Source organism: Mustela nigripes, chromosome 17 (genome assembly GCF_022355385.1).
Source record: "Mustela nigripes isolate SB6536 chromosome 17, MUSNIG.SB6536, whole genome shotgun sequence".
Taxonomy (NCBI): domain Eukaryota; kingdom Metazoa; phylum Chordata; class Mammalia; order Carnivora; family Mustelidae; genus Mustela; species Mustela nigripes.
In genome coordinates this window covers 50,408,337-50,425,144 of record NC_081573.1, presented here as the reverse complement: position 1 = coordinate 50,425,144, position 16,808 = coordinate 50,408,337, and the positions used below count along the sequence as shown (strand labels likewise).

Genomic DNA, 16,808 nt, shown 5'->3' with positions numbered 1-16,808 from the left:
GGGTCTCTTGGGCTCGCTGCTCCGGCTGCCCCAGGAGGTAGGGGGCACGTCCTTCTTGGAGCCTTTTGTGTTATGAGCTTTCAGGTCCTTTGAGCGTTTTGTTGTTGTTGCTGCCGTGTTGTTTTTTTTTTTTTCCCAGACGGTCTGCAAACCGGCCCCACTCAGACCACATCTGACTTAGAAACTGGGTGGCAGGTCGGTCCGGTGTCAGACTGGTTCCGACTCAGAAACCGGATGGGTCCGGGGTCAGACTGGTTCCGGCGTCGGACTGGTTCCGACGTGGAAACCGGATGTGCCCCGGATCAGACTAGTTCCAGGGTGGGACTGGTTCCGGTTAGGAAGTGGACCGGGTCTAGAGGGAGACCGGTTCCAGGAGCTCAGCCTGAACGGAGTCCGGTGCGAGAGCACAGGTAATAAAACTTCGTTTTAAGGCCCAACGAGCAGGTGAACCTTAACAGAAGATAATCTTGACTTCCAAGTGGCCACAATGGAGAACTTTTTTTTTTTTTTTAAGATTTTTATTTATTTATTTGATAGAGATCTCAAGTAGGCAGAGAGGTAGGCAGAGAGAGAGAGGGGGAAGCAGGCTCCCTGCTGAGCAGAGAGCCCGATGTGGGGCTCGATCCCAGGACCCTGAGATCATGACCAGAGGCTTTAACCACTGAGCCACCCAGGCGCCCCCAGAATGGAGAACTTTTAACCGAGATAAGGCCCGTTTTCAAAGTGCCTTACACAAAAAGGGGTCTGGATCAGGCACTCACTCGCTATAAAGAAGAGGGAAAATAATCTTTTCCTCCTCTAGCTTCTGGGGACCCGGATGAGACCTGCTGGGACACCCCACTCACTCCGCAGCCTGAAGGCAGTGTCCTTGGAAAACTGGCAGAAGACGGCAAAGGGTAAGAATTCTTCCCAAAAACAGGGATCCCAGATCTTTATCTGGTGTGCCTGGTCGAGAGAGGAAGGTAAAATTCCATGTTGTCATTTCCTCTCCAAATTCCTATTGGAAGGCATTAAAAAAGAAAAGAAAAGAAAAAAATTCATTCTCAGTCTTTTCTCTCTAGGACAGTTGTTGCTGTTTCCTTTGTCTCGTTTTCTATCTCTGAGAATTTGGCTTGGCAACCCCCAGGTTGGAGGCCCCCAAAATATGGCCAGATAGAATGTGGACGGTACCCCCGTTTGTGGCTGTGGCTCTACCAACGGTTGCCAGCTCTCCAGGGGATTGTCTCAGTCTTTGGATTTTCTTTGGAAGTGGCTCTGGGTCTTGGGAGATGCAGTATCCTTTGCATCTTCTTTGGGGATCTTCTCTTACATCCTTTGGGGAGTTTCTCTTGCCAGGAATAATATACTTACTGTTTGTCCCAAGTGAAACAGACAGTATATTCAAAAGAATTTTTTGTTTGTTTGTTTGTTTTTTAAGTAGCTCTCTGGTCAGAAGTTGGTCAGATTGGAAGCTGATAAGTTCTTCTATTTTTAAGAACTTTTTTTTAAGGCCTTTTCAAACCTAAGCTAAAATGAAAACTGTGTACCCAGAGGGAAAGAAAAACATCCTGAAGCCTTTGTGGAAGGATTTACTGAAACATTCCAAAGAAACATAGCTCTAAATCTAGAACATTTTTTTTTAAAGCATTTCTTTTTTTAAAAATTTTTAATTATTTATGTATTTAGCTGTACATCCAGTGTGAGGCTTGAACTCACTGCCCCGAGATCATGAGCCACATGTTCCACTGACAGAACCAGCCAGGTACCCCCAGAATATGGGATTTTTTGATTTCCATCTTAGTTGAAGAACTTCTTCCTGAAATGCCTGATATAAAGCAAATGAAGGATAATGTAGTCGGATGGGTAGGTCCTTATTTTGATAGGGTATTACTCAGGTTGCAATCCAACCTGTGAGGAATTAGAAATAACTGTGCTTGACTTACAAATCAGGTCTTTACAAAAACAAGAGATTTGGCTGTAGAAACTATTTAAAGCTCACTTATCCTCTTTACCAATCCCCAGACCTCTCCCGTTCATCTCAAAAATCTTGCAAATACTGTAAAGGATTTGGATTTAGAAAACAAAAGCCCTTTGTGAGAAACTTTTATCTTTTCTGACTTTGGGATATCTGTGTAGTACCTTATCTTCTCCAGGAAGCCAGAAGCCAGCCCTTGAAATGCAAACTTGAAGTTTGCATTTCCTGACTTTCTTGTCAGGAAACAAACAAACAAAACAAAAAAAAATCCTATTTGGGAAATTAGATGGATGAAAAACCTTAAAAGTCTTTTCCACAATTATTAGTAGAAGCTTTAGCCATCTGAGCAGGTAACCTTAATTTATTTAATCTGCCCGAAACACAATCTGGATCCAATTGTTCTTTCATAAACTAGTGAGTTTTGCATTACTGTACTTGTATCCTGGCTAAAATTTTAAAACTAAAGTGATAAGATCTCTGAGTCTGTATACATTTATGTGTGTTTGTGTATATATATATATATATATATATATATATATATATATATATATATATTAGAGGTATGTGGTATTTTTTAGATATGTGGTATTTTTCTATCCCTGGATGGTATTACCAAAATTGATTTGTAAAGAGCCCTATTACATTGGCTTAAAGACAAATAAGCATTTATGTACATTAAGTAGATTCTCACATATAGTAGTGAACTCAAGTGTTTTTTCAATTCCATGTGATCCAGGATAATCGGGAAATTAAACCTAGTTTAAACTTGTTTGTTTATTTAAAACAGGCATATTTTTAAGGTTATCAGCATTGAATATAATACTTTTATTCTGTCTAGTTTAATGAAAGTCCGGTTATCTCGGTTAGAGAATTTGTCAGCAAAAACGATAAGGTGGGGGCAGCTGGGTGGCTCAGTGGGTTAAAGCCTCTGCCTTCGGCTCAGGTCATGATCTCAGGGTCCTGGGATGGAGCCCTGTGTCGGGCTCTCTGCTCATCGGGGAGCCTGCTTCCTCCTCCTCCTCCTCTCTCTCTCTCTCTCTGCCTGTTTCTCTGCCAATTGTGATCTGTCTGTCAAATAAATAAAATCTTTAAAAAAGAAAACGATAAGGTGATGGTTAGCTGTTTAAGGTCTCATAAAATTTTTAAGCATAATTGAAGAAGAGTTGTTAAGAACAAGTAAATAGATTAAGTAAGATGAAAGTTCATAAATAAACTTTTCAACAGTAATGAGGCCTTTATGGTATGTCTATGTAAAAATAGTTTTCCAAAGTCCTTTTGGTAACTCCAAACCTTAAAGTTATACTGTGATAAGTTAAGTGCAGGATATTTATTAAATACCTAGATCATTTCCCAGACAGATAAAACACTGAAACATTAATTCCTGCACCCACGGGTTTATCTACCATGGGCTTCCTTTTACAGAGAAACTAAAGATATTTGGGCCTAGTAGTGAACACGTTTTTTGCAATATTGAAAAATTTACTAGGAGGAAGGATATACTTCTATAAATTGTGAAATGTATTTATAAATTTGCCGGGCCACAGCATGCTAATATAACGGTCCACCGTTGGTTATTTCCTAATTTTCACCAGGAATTAAGAATTCTAAGGGCAAAGAATTCTAATCAATATATGTAATTAAAACTACTTAGAGGGGTGCCTTGGTGGCTCAGTAAGGGGTCTGCCTTAGGCTTTGGTCGTGATCCCGGGGTCCTGGGATGGAGCCCTGCATGGGGCTCCCTGCTCTGCGGGAAGCCCGCTTCTCCCTCTCCCACTCCCCCTGCTTGTGTTCCTTCTCTCGCTGTGTCTCTCTCTGTTAAATGAATAAAATCTTAAAAAAAAAAAAAAACTACTTAGGAATAGAAAAGGTGAAAGGAAACAACTATCTACAAAAAATAAGTAAGGAAAGTAGAACAAGTGATTGTTCCAGAATGAGGAGGGAAAAACCCACACAAAATCAGAATGGATATGAAAAAGTTGTAGAAGGTTTATGGGAAAGGAGTCTTGGAAATAGAATTTTATGTCTGGCCACACTGACTAAAATGCGAATGGGTTTGCTTAAGTTTTTAAAGAATGAGTTTTAATTATCAGAGGTATACTTATGCAAAATTGGAATCTTTTGCATAGAATATTTGGATTTTATAGAATATTTGGGTAGAATACTTTGCATCAGAATATTTGGTTTTCTTTCTATTAAAAGGACAAAGTTGTCATGGATGTTGATCTGTGCTTGGTAAGAGATTGTGAAAGGTTTTTTTTGTTGTTTGTTTGTTTTTACCTTTTGGGTAACCTACCTGGAAAGCAAAGATGTTGTGTGTTACCAGGTAATTTACTGTACTTCACATTGTCTTTATCAGTCCTTGATTATATAAGAAACCCTGGTCTTGGGGTGCCGTAGGTGGCTCAGTCTGTTATGCATCCAACTCTCAATTTCAGCTCAGGTCATGATCTCAGGGTCATGAGGTTGAGCACAGCCCTCACTCAGCTCAGAGTCTCTTTGAGATTCTCTCTCTCCCGGTCCCTCGACCCTTCCCCACATTCTCTCATGCGCTCATAAATAAATAAATAAATAAATAAATAAAATCTTTTAAAAAAAGAAAACCCAGTCTTCTCAATATTAAAAGAGCTAAACTTTGTTCACTACTGTGTAACCTTCTATATTCACCTTGAAAATTTTCTATTTTCATGCTTGTGAAATAGATAAATATTATTTCATAGTGATCTGAGATCCTCTTTAGGCCAATGTTCACATTTTCTGACGTTTTGGCAAGTTCCCCAAATCAAATTTGAAATGGACTATTTTGACCTATTTGACCATCTTCAGAAAGATTCACGGAAAGGACTCTGACCAGTACTCTAGCATACAGGTTTCTGATAACTTGAAGACCTAAAATTAAACTGGATAAGAATTTTCAGAATGAATGGAAAAACTGGATTCAAGCAGAATAAGAACTAATAATATGAGACTGAATATACTGATAAGGATGCTTATCACTTTTTTTTTTTTGCAAGTTTTTCTTTGAAACATTGCTGGCTTCTTAATATTTTATTTTTCTAGAGACCGAAGGACATATAGTTACAGAGGTTCATTTTGTGATGACTGAGACCTCCAGACATGGTCTCGAGGACTTCTACTGAAATAAGTTTGAAAGCCAGACTTATACCCCCAACATCTTTGGACTATTCAAACTCCTGTGATTCTTTGACACACTTGTGAGGTTAGAAAAGCGAGGCTTCAAGTGGGAGACTTTGGGATAAGTCAGGCTGGCCCAAGTAGTTCATTTTTACAGTGAAACATTGGCTCTTTTTATCCTGGTTATGAATGGCTGACATGCCCACCATCTCTCAATTTGGACCACTCTGGTTAATGGCTCATGTGTGTAAGATCAGTTCCTGGAAGAGTGGGGAATGGGTTCTCTGACCAGTTTTGTTTGAGATGATCCATGTTTTGTCCAAAGATTGAGCATCCTGGGTTGACGCCAAGTCATATTCATTGCATCATTAACACAAATTGATTGGAGAAGTCACAGTCCCTACCACTCCCCATGCTGATGATTCAGCCTCTGGAGTTGCCATTGTGCAGTCAGCTGGGAAGATCACCTGGGCAAATATTCTGGAAACCACCTGGTTGAGTGCTCTTTGTAAATAGGCTCTCAGAGGCGGAACAGACTTGTCTGTGGACCATAAATGGGTTAATAATCAACCTGTCAGCTTAAAGTGGAGTAAGTGGGAAAAATGGTGTGAAAGACCCTCTGCTTACCTGTCTCTTCTCTAGTCTTGGGAAGGCGGCATTTGCTCCATAAGCATTGCAGGATTCCACCACATAGTCTGGACTGAGCCCCAGCACAGAGCAGGTCTCTCCATGGGAGCCCTCAGCCACCACAATGACTTTGGGTCATTCTGGTACCACTGCCTTCCTCATAAAGTCATCTGTAAACTAAGACACAGAGATGGGCTGATGATGAACAGAGCATGCACTGACACATAAAATGACATGGATGTTTTCTGTGGATGAACAAGGAAGGCAGTGACAAGCAAACAGACATGGCTATTCTGTTTATTGCTGCTACTATTATTAACGATTTTATTATTCAAAATAATTTTATTAACTCTTAGAATTATAAGTGCAGTTTAGTAACTATTTCTTATCCTAGCCATGTGCTAAGAGTTTTACATGTATGCTTGCATTCAGCCTCAACAGTTTTTTGAGGTGGGCATTATTATTAGGCCCATTTTTATAGATGAGAAAAATGAAGATTGGAGAAGTAATTATCTGATATCTAAAGATCTAAGTGTCGGAGTCCTAACTGAACATAGGTATCCTGTTTTAAAGCCCCCCCCCTTTTTTTTTGCCATTGCTTTGGTAAGTTTTAAAGACACAGAAAGGAATAAAACGGTGTCTTCCCTCAGACCTAGAAGGTTAGATGACTCATTTGCATAAATAATTGTCAGAGAAGAATGCAATATTTTGCCCATTTTAAAGTTGGGTTATCTTTTTATTATTGCATTGTAAAGGGCTCTGTGTGTATCCTAAATACAAATCAGATACATGATTTGCAAATATATGTTATCCCATTCTGTTGATTGCTTTGGATTTTTTTTGGTGGTGTCCTTTGAAGCACAGATGTCTTGATTTTGATGAGTGTGATTTGTCAATTTTTTTTCTTTTGTTGCTTGATCCATTGCCCAATCCAAAGTCACAAAGACTTATACCTATGATTTCTTCTGTTTTATAGTTTCAGGTCTTACATTTAGATAGTAGACCCTTTTAAAAAGATTTTTATATTTTTTTATAAACATATAATGTATCACTATCCCCAGGAGTGCAGGTCTATGAATCGCCAGGTTTACATACTTCACAGCACTCGCCATAGCACATACTCTCCCCAATGTCCATAACCCCACCACCCTCTCCCTACCCCGCTCCCCCCGTCATCCTTAGTTTGTTTTGTGACAGTAAGTGTCTCTTATGGTTTGTCTCCCTCCCAATCCCATCTTGTTTCATTTATTCTTTTCCTACCCCCCAGACCCCCCACATATCAGGGAAATGTTCTCCACTTCCTCATATCAGGGAAATCATATGATAGTTGTCTTTCTCTGATTGACTTATTTTGCCAAGCATAATACCCACTAGTTCCATCCAGGTCGGATACCCTTTTTGAGTTGATTTTGGCATATGGTCTGAGGAAAGGTTCTAAATAGAGTCTGAGGCATATAGCTATCCATTTGTCCCAGCATCATTCATTGGAAAGGTTATTTTCCCCCTTTGAATGATCTTGGCCCCTTGTCAAAAATCAATTCTTCAAAAATATACAAGTTTATGGTTGGACTCTCAATTTTATTCCACTGATCTGTGTCTATCCTTATGCTAGGATCACATTGCCTTAGTTACTCTAGACTTGCAGTAACTTTTGAAGACGGAATATGTGAATTCTCCAGTTTTGTTTTTTCCTTCTCCGCAATTGTTTTGTCTACTCTAGCTCCATGCATTTCCATATGAAATTTAGGATCAGCTTGTCAGTTTCTTTATGTCTTATGTCTTTTTTCTTCTGCCAAGAAGTCATCTTGGATTTTGATCCTGATATCATTGATTCTCTGGATCAGTTTGTGGATTCTGCAAGGCCTCACTCTGTGACAAACCCTGTACTAAGCATTTTACTGTCTTCATATCATTGCATTCTCAAAGAACCTAATGATAGAGGTACAGTTACCATGCCCATTTTAGACACACAGACAATGAGGCTTTTAGAGTGTTCGAGGTCCGGTTTCTTGAGAAATAGATTCAGAGACAAGATTTGCATGCAGCAGGTTTATTGGGGTGTGTCCTCAGGATTAACATCTGGGGGGCGGGAGGGAAGCTGTGTTGTGTGGCAAGAGTAGGTGAGATGGGATACAGTTACAACGGAGATCTCAGCTGATCCTGCGGGAAGAGCAAAGGCCCAGAACTGAGTCAAGGGGACTGGTTTTTGTCTCTCGTTATCAGTGTAGGCATAACCTTGGGTGAAACAGCTCCCTCTATTCAAGGGCAGTTCATCAGGAGGGACTCCTGGAGCAACCAGGAGCAAACACTTTGAGCAGCTGGGAGAATTGAGTACCTGCACCCTAGAAGGAGGATGTGGGATATACCACAGCATTAACTACAAGGCAGTTATTGCTTGTCATAGGTCATGCAGTGAGTAAATAGCAAGAGGTAACATCTGAGCCCCGTCAGTCTCACTCCAGACTCCTTACTCTTAATAGTCACACTAAATTCACTCGTTTGCAGAAATTCAGTTAGTGTTTTAATTATCCAAAACATCCCTTCCTGTGGACTGAATATATGTGCTCCCCCCAAATTCATATGTTGAAGTCATAACCTCCAAGGTGATGGTATTGGGAGGGTGGGATTTGGGGAGGTAATTGAGTCGTAAGGGCAGAGCCTTCATGAACATGATTAGTGTCCTTATAAAAGAGACCCCAGAGTTCTCTAGCCTCTTCCATTTTATGAGCCTACAGCAGGAAGTCAGCAGTTTGCACTCTGGAAGAAGGCTCTCACCACAATCCAACCATATTGGCACTCTGATCTTGGACTTCTAGCCTTCAGAACTATGAGCAATACATCTATGCTCTTTATAATCCACTCAGTCTCTGGTGTTTTTGTTTCAGCAGCTCAGATGGATTAAGACATCCCTGAATTACATCCTCAGCTACACTTGCTCCCAACATCAAACTTGTGATTTTTGAAGTGTCTTGGTTTAAGGTCTTGGGGAGGAAGTCTTACACTGGGGTCTCAAGACTCCAGAATTTTAGAAATAAACTCTGAAATGGAGTTAAAACTGCCCCTTAGTAACTCTGCTTAGTGAGAAATGTGGATGCTTCTTCGTGGTCTGGGCTTACAGAGGTAGAGTGTTTTTGATGGCCATCCTGGCTCCTCAGCTCACCTCACTTCCAGAAGAGGATCCTGTAAACACTCTCTTTCCCAGCAGTTGATCTGTGAAATGCAAGGAGTCTTCTGAGCAATTTAGTAAGGACTCACCTTTCCTTGATTGCCAACATGCCAAGCCAGAGATCTGGTACTCTGGGAGATTTAAGTTGCTTTTGAGGGCAGAGCTGACCCTCCACAGTCAAGGCAGTCTGACCCATTTGCTCCTGTTTTGCCAGGAGTCCATAATGGCTTGACAAACATCTGATCTCTGGCTACAAAATTTAGGTGTTCAGTGGATTGAAATAGAGGATTCTAAACTGGAGCTTATGAGGCCTCTGAAACTGGGTGCCATGTGGCTGGTATATGTTCACACATTGGTGTTACGGGAGGAGAGCTCAAGCCTCCCAGAATGAACTCCGTAACCCCTGACAAAGTATAAGGTGTTTGGTTTAAAAACAAGCAAACTCCTTTGCCCCTCTTTTTTTGTCACTCGTGTCCACTTCTTGATTTTTCCTGGTCTTGTTGAAAATAAGTCTTGGGTTGATACTCAGTCTGGAACTCTGGTGTGTCATGTGGATGACAGAATGGAAAATTGCAATCCGTCATAGCACTGCGCGTCTGGCAGTTAAACCATGTACCAGTGGCCCGGCTCTGGGCTTTTTTGCTCATCTGAGATTTGGGCATTGTGTTTTTGCTTGCTTTAAAATACTTGTTGGTGTTTTAATCTATCATGCAAATATTTCCATAGTGTATTATACCAGGCTCTATTGCAGAGTCTTATGTGGTGTACAGAAAACAAAAGTGACTTTAATCTCAATAGGCCCTCAATCTGTTTGAGACTTAAATAGAAGGAGTGGGAAGTGAACATCTATTGAACATTCTCATTTTGTCAGGCTCCTAAAAGCATCTATTATCCTGTTTGGATTGCAACAATCGGAGATTGCAATTGTCCATACCCTCAACTAACAATTTTTTTTTTTTTTTTAAGATTTTGACAACTGAGGGGCGCCTGGGTGGCTCAGTGGGTTAAGCCGCTGCCTTCGGCTCAGGTCATGATCTCAGAGTCCTGGGATTGAGTCCACATCGGGCTCTCTGCTCAGCAGGGAGCCTGCTTCCTCCTCTATCTCTCTCTCTGCCTGCCTGTCTACCTACCTGTAATCTCTCTCTGAAATAAAATAAAATAAAATCTTTAAAAAAAAAAGATTTTGACAACTGAGTTTTTTGAAGCCAGAGGACTAGGGGCACCTCGGGGGCTCAGTCAGTTAAACATCTGCCTTTTGCTCAGATCATGATTCCAGGACCCTGGGATTGGGCTCCCTGCTCAGTGGGGAGCCTGCTTCTTCCTTTGCCCCTCTCCCCTACTCATGTTCTCTCTCTTTCAAATAAAATGTTAAAAAACAAACAAACAAACAAAAAACACCAGAATTCTAAGTTTCAGAGAATTTGGAGAATTTATCCTTGGTCAAACAGAAAATAAATGAAGTATTTTTAAAAAGTACAAGTGCATGGGTGCACTTGTTGCTGTTAATACATTGGAGTGCTTCCTCTTTCCTCTTTACAGGATTCTCAGTAGGTGGTCAAGGAAGACCCTAGAAGTTCCTTTTAACTTTAAGCATGGGAGACAGGGACTATTCTTACACCAGAGAGAACATTATCAGAGGAGGGTAAGGAAGAGAAGTCAGAACTGAAAGAAGGGCCTTCCCTTTCCCCTTTGTCCCACACTATGTATTTGACAGGAAGGTCAACTCAGAGTAACATGGCATAATTTTCAGAGTTGAAAGATCTGGGAAGAACACTCTAGTTGGGCTTCCTTTTCTCTGGGAAGGAAACTGAAGCTATGAAGAAGGAACTGTCAATGCCACTCAAATGATTTAATAGTTAAAAGTATTTCATCCCCATAATCTCAGTCTGCCTTCCCAGGATGACATATGTCCAAACATATTTCTGCCCTAGATTTTTCCTAGAAAGTCCTAGACTTTAAGGCTAACACTATGATTGCATGATTATCTGTTGTGTAAAATCACACATGCTGTGTTTGTGGGAATAAAATTACTACCTTCTGCACATGTTTCACTTACTGGATTATAATAGAAGCATCCCAGAGGTTCATGGTTTAGAGAGGGAGACCTCAGAACAGGGCTACCCCATAACTCAGGGTCAGGAAACTAACCAGTGCTAACTAAATATCTACTTGTGCTATATATGGTACTTGATACATATACATATTCCATTTAATGGTCAATAATAATTCTTTGAGCTCCATACTGGTAGATCTAATTTTAGTAGAGGACACTGAGTATCTGAAAGGTTAAGAAGTTTGCCTGGTTTTATCTGGTAATTAGTCATTGGCGGAATCCATGTTCAAATTCAGGTTGACTAATTCCTACTTTTTCCCCCTCTACATAAGACTCCCTTTTTCAGTGCTTGGGACAGCAGGTGAGCATGCAGGATTTGGGATCTGAGCATGTCAGTACAGGGGAGCTGAGAATGTTCTTCTGGGGTCTGGCTTTTATTCTGGCCTCCTTGGCGAAATGAGCAGATACTCACCACAGAGTATGTGTAGGAGGTATGGGTGTCATTGTCTCTACAGTTATGAAAATATGCTTACAGTGGATGACACAAACAACGAAGAACAAGAATACTAGAATAAGACAAGAATACTAGAACAAGAATAAGAATACTAGAACAGGAACAAGAACAAGAATAGCTAACATCATTGCATACTTACAGATATCTGCTAAGGAACCTATGGACATTGTCTGATTCAGTTCTCACAATGACCCATAGAGGCAGATACAGATCTACAGATGAGAAAACGAGCCTTGTAGAAGTCAGCTTGCCCCAGTTAACCAAACAAGTTTTTGAGTAAACTAAGAAGTTAGAAACCTTACTGTGTACATAGGTCTTTTTTTTTTTTCTTAATTTTATTTATTTATTTGACAGAGATCACAAGCAGGCAGAGAGAGAGAGCGGGAAAGCAGGCTCCCCGCTGAGCAGAGAGCCCGATGCGGGGCTCGATCCCAGGACCCTGAGATCATGACCTGAGCCGAAGACAGAGGTTTAAGCCACTGAGCCACCCAGGCGCCCCTGTACATAGGTCTTAACTGATTTCAGAACCTTAATTACTTTGTTGTGTTGCATCTAATATCAAGAGTGATTATTCATTCTGTATCCAGCAAACCAGCGACTACTAAACCACAGAAATCTTTTACTTCTGGGCAGCTCAGTTAAGTAAGTTTTATTGCCTGGTGTCAGACCTCTTTTATGTAGAGGGCTGCCAACCTGAAATAACCTCCTTATTTAGTTTGTTGGTAGTTTTTCATGCATTGGGGCTGCTGTTAATTTTAATTACTTGTTTGACCTTTGACTGCAATAAAGTTCATCTGATTAAAAAGTATTTTCTTAACATAGAAACTTGCCAACAAATACCAAAAGCATTTGGTTGACCAAGCCATACATGCTTGAATAAATAACCACGGAGCTTATAAAATGTCTGGCTGTGCCCTTGACATTTGTAAAGAGACATTTACGACTCCAACACAATCTTTGCTACCATTAGGTTATTGCTAACATACCAATCTTAACTTGACCATCAGCTTTGATTTTCCCACTAGCAAAAGTAGCGTAAGCTTTTCCTTTTTTGCATTTTTAGTGTTATACAGATCTCACCCGACATAAGATACATATGCGCACACATTCTCATATATACTTTCTCAACAAAAGAGGCTAACACAGTATAGACACTTAGCATTCTAAAATACAGAAAGCCAACAGAAACATTCTGTGGTGGACAGGGAGAGGGGCTTCAAAGATAACTGAAAGAATGTAAATTAAGCATAAAAGAGAATTTCTTCTTTGTTGGAAATTGGAGAAATCCAGTGAAGTTGGAGAGTTGTTATTTGCCAAGAATGTCCTTCTTGGAAGATGCTTGTAAATAGGGTCATTTTCTTTGACAGTTCTTGGATGCAGGGAAAGACTCTTGGATTTTTAAGTTTTCCATCCCTATGTTCTTTACTTAAATCTCTTGATTGCGCTCTTATTCTTTAGTGGTATACAAATTGCTAGGCAGAAGTAACTTGGTGAAAATATTTGAGAGAATTGAAAAGAGGGAAGTATAGGTATGACATTTTGCTTCTGGTCAGAATTTTCCTATAAAACTCGTACATATGAAGATTGGTTGGGCTCCACAATTCTGAGATTGAGTATCCATATTTATAACCTTCTCCCTAGATTGTAACCTGGGATGAAAGGTGGTTTCTGGGTACTGGATCTGTATTACTGGCAAGTGAAAAAGTTCTTAAGACTTGGTTTCCATGTTATTTTTCTTTCTCTTCACCCACCCCCTTTCTTTGAATTGGTAGATGCGCTCTAGCTGTTAAAATGTCTGGTGTTTGGGATGCCTGGGTGGCTCGGTTGGTTGGGCAGCTGCCTTTGGCTCAGTCATGGTCCCAGTATCCTGGAATCGAGTCCCGCATCGGGCTCCTTGCTCGGCAGTGAGCTTGCTTCTCCCTCTGCCTCTGCCTGCCACTCTGCCTGCCTGTGCTCGCTCTCTCTGATAAATAAATAAAATCTTTTTTAAAAATGTCTGGTTTTTACTACAAAGTAGGCTGCAACTTTTATCAGTGGAAATCTTGGTTACTGAAATATTAAGCTTCCAAGTGAATTTGTGGGCTTAACTGTAGAAATTTTTTGACAAGCACAAAAATATCAAAACAAGTTGGTCCGTTAAGTCCACTTACATTCATAAAACATTTTTCTCAATTTAAAAGTAATATATATGTTTATTTTAGAAAGTGTGTAAAATAAGGAAAACACAAAGAAGAAAATAAAATTCACCCATAAAATCCTATCATCCAGAAGTAACAGCTTATTAACAATTTAATGTATTCTTTTTCAGTCTTGTGTGTTTGCAAATGGCTGTGTGTCTAAAACTCTAAAATAATATCTGCTTTGTTGTAAACTTAATAAATATTTGTCGTATGGGAACGAGATGATTTATGTGACCAGGGTCTGTTTTGTTTTTGATTACTGTGAATGTTCTGTCAGTTACCGCTGTAAACAACATTAATCTGTTGTAAGTTATTCCTGCTTGGTACCTGATTTCCTTTGGGTATTTGACCTTGAGAGCCTGCTCTCTAGACTTATCTACATAAATATGATAGTACGTGTTGAGAGTACTAATAGGTTAATTAGATAATATAGCCATATGTTAATGCTAATTTTAATTTTAATCTGTAGTATGCCCCCAGAAGCAAGTGGCAGCATGGGTTATTAGAACACTGACCCTGAAGCCATGCAAATACGGATTCTAATCCTGACTCTGCAACTTCCAACCTTCATGTCCTTAACAAATTACTTAATCTCTTTGAGCCTTAATTTCCCCATGGCTAAAATGACAGTAAAAACCCACATCATATGATTATTGTGAGATAAAATCTATGTACAGAGAGAAAGAAGTCACTAAATAAATTAGAATTAACCCACAGTGGGACTCAGAAAATTCCTTTAAGGAACAAAGCGTGGCTTATCATGCCATGTAAGTTTGTGTAAGTGAAAAAGCCATACTGTTAGAAGGCTAAACACCAGCCTGGGTTTTTCGCCCAAATGATGCCATGCTAAGAGCAAGTATAAGTGTTCACTCTTCAAAGAAACTCTAGGGCTGATGCGGCTGGCTAAATCTACACGTTGGAAAATTTCCTTCATTTTAATCTTGTTTTTTTGAGCAGTTGGGAAATTTCTCAGAGCCACATGATAATTGATTTTTGTTCATTTGCTTCTGAAAAGATGAGGGCCTTTTTCTCTCTAGTCCTTGGATGTCAGCTTGCAGCCAAAGATAATTTTCATTTTCTAAGCCCCTCCTATAAGCAACAGATTGTACAGTGCCCTTCTACCTGCACTGTCCCTTAAAATTGTCACAAAAACTTATAAGGTAGTAGTAGTATGCACTTCCTAGATATTCTCAAATGTTAACCTGCATTTTACAGATGAGGAAGCTAGTTGCTTGTTGTCTGTCAAAAAGCTGGTTTGATGACTCACTTTGCCATTACAACGCAACGAGATAAGACAGTCATGTCCATGAGTTATCCCTGGCCCCTGTGGTCAGCTGATATTGGGGGTAAATAGGCTAAGTCAGAGGTGATGTGTTTTCCCAGGCCCCGCCTCACCTTGGTGCCCAGGAGAAGGCAGAAGCCATGTCGCTTCTCCTTCCTCTCCAGGAGGCTGAACAGGTGCTCCTGGAAGACGCCGACCCTGATGAAAAATTGGCCGTTGCGCTAGCAGCCTTCCAGGTTGTCGAAGTCCACTCCCAGCGGCCTGAGGAAGCGGACGGTTCGGGGATCCAGCGCAATTTGCTGCGGACGGCCCAGCAGCGGGCCTCGCGCGCGGTGTCGCGCACGGTCAGCTTCAGCACCCGGCGGGAGAGGACAGCGACGAGCGAGCTCCCCGCCCACGTACAGCCACCCGGGTGCGCCACCATCGCAGCTGATCCGCGGCTGCCCAGACCGCCAACAGCGGCAGCACCGCCGGCAGCGTGCCCAGCACAGCGTCCAGCGCCAGCGCCTCAGTGCCACCGTCGGGCCCCGTGATCCCCGTGCCCATCGTCCCGCGCCTACTTCCTAAGCCTGCCCCAGCTCTTGGGAGATACTGCGCTGCAGCAGCCACTCCCTTGCCCCGTGCAGGGCCCCACCCCTCCAGCCTGTCTCGGGCTCCTGGGAGTGTCAGCAGGCAGAGGACCCAAACACGTAAATCCTTCCAAAAGTGGATGGAGCTAAGTATACCCCTTCATCACTGGGCTCGGGGCTTTGTCACCCTTGGAGTCTGTCCTTTTCATATTACTTCTTCAGACCTTTTAAAGCTCCCTCGTTGTACCCCTATAGTATTTCAAGATTACGTTTGTCGTGGTTTGTAATTATGTTCCTTGGTAACTTTTTATTTGATGCTGATCTCCTATATTTTCTTTAGGGTAGGTCCAGTTCTTAGCACAACATGCCATTTGTGTAACCCAAAAAATACACCAATGTATATTGTTACCGGCTACCTATGAGGCTTCTTCCAAGCGCTGTCTGTTACTGTTTTTGTGTTAGCTCAATATGCTTATGAATATTTGCCAAATTAAACATTACCAAAAAGAATTTGAACTATTTATTTTTAATCCTAACAATTTTATAGGGTAAATATTACAGATACTATGAACCACTGAAATTACTGTTTCATTCCTCCTCAGCTTATTTACAGATTGGTGAAGGATTTAGCCAGTTAACATACTTCTCCCAGGTCACAGAACTAGTGAACACACAGATGCTGGTGTCCAAACATAGGACAGACTGACTCTAAAGTTAGTGGCATCTACAGGGCCTGCTGTTTCTTTGGTTTGTACAGTCCTTTTAGAAAGCAGCTTAGCACCAAGTTGCAAAGTGTTTAAGGTTATTCCCACCCTTTCATTCAGTAATCCCACTGGAAGTCTCTGAAAATCCAAAGTCAAAAAGAAAAGAAAACAAAACAAAACACAGAATTGCTTACAGAAAAAGAAAAAAGCAAAATTCCCATTTATTTAAATAAATATAAAACATGTATATTTAGTTGTTTAAGGAAAATCTAATCATGAAAATGTTTGGAAAATTGTAATTATATATGTCCTTAAGGAATAACACATTGGAATATTATGGAACCATGGAAATAATGTTTTGAAAAAGCTAGGAAAATGGTTATTTTTATAAGTAAAATAAAGCTGGATATAATATTGGCTAATGAGTATCCTTCCACAACTCTGCATGGGTGTTGATAGAATTAGACACTGCTGGGTGTGTATGCTTAGTAAATATTAATTGATGATAAAGACTGAGATGGATAATTTCTAAAATTTTTTTTCTACGCTTCAGATTTTTTCTATGGTGAGATGTTTTGTTTTTATAATACAACAAAACTATAAAGATGCCATAGAGAATGTGCTTGC

General features: G+C 40.6%; 1 long non-coding RNA gene across 1 annotated transcript; it reads left to right on the top strand.

Moving 5' to 3' along the window:
• The first annotated feature begins 331 nt into the window (after positions 1-331).
• LOC132005220 (uncharacterized) lies at positions 332-15,955 on the top strand. The gene is made up of 3 exons (XR_009400764.1): positions 332-410; positions 803-896; positions 15,010-15,955. It is a non-coding gene; the product is annotated as an uncharacterized LOC132005220 (long non-coding RNA).
• Positions 15,956-16,808: the final 853 nt, after the last annotated feature.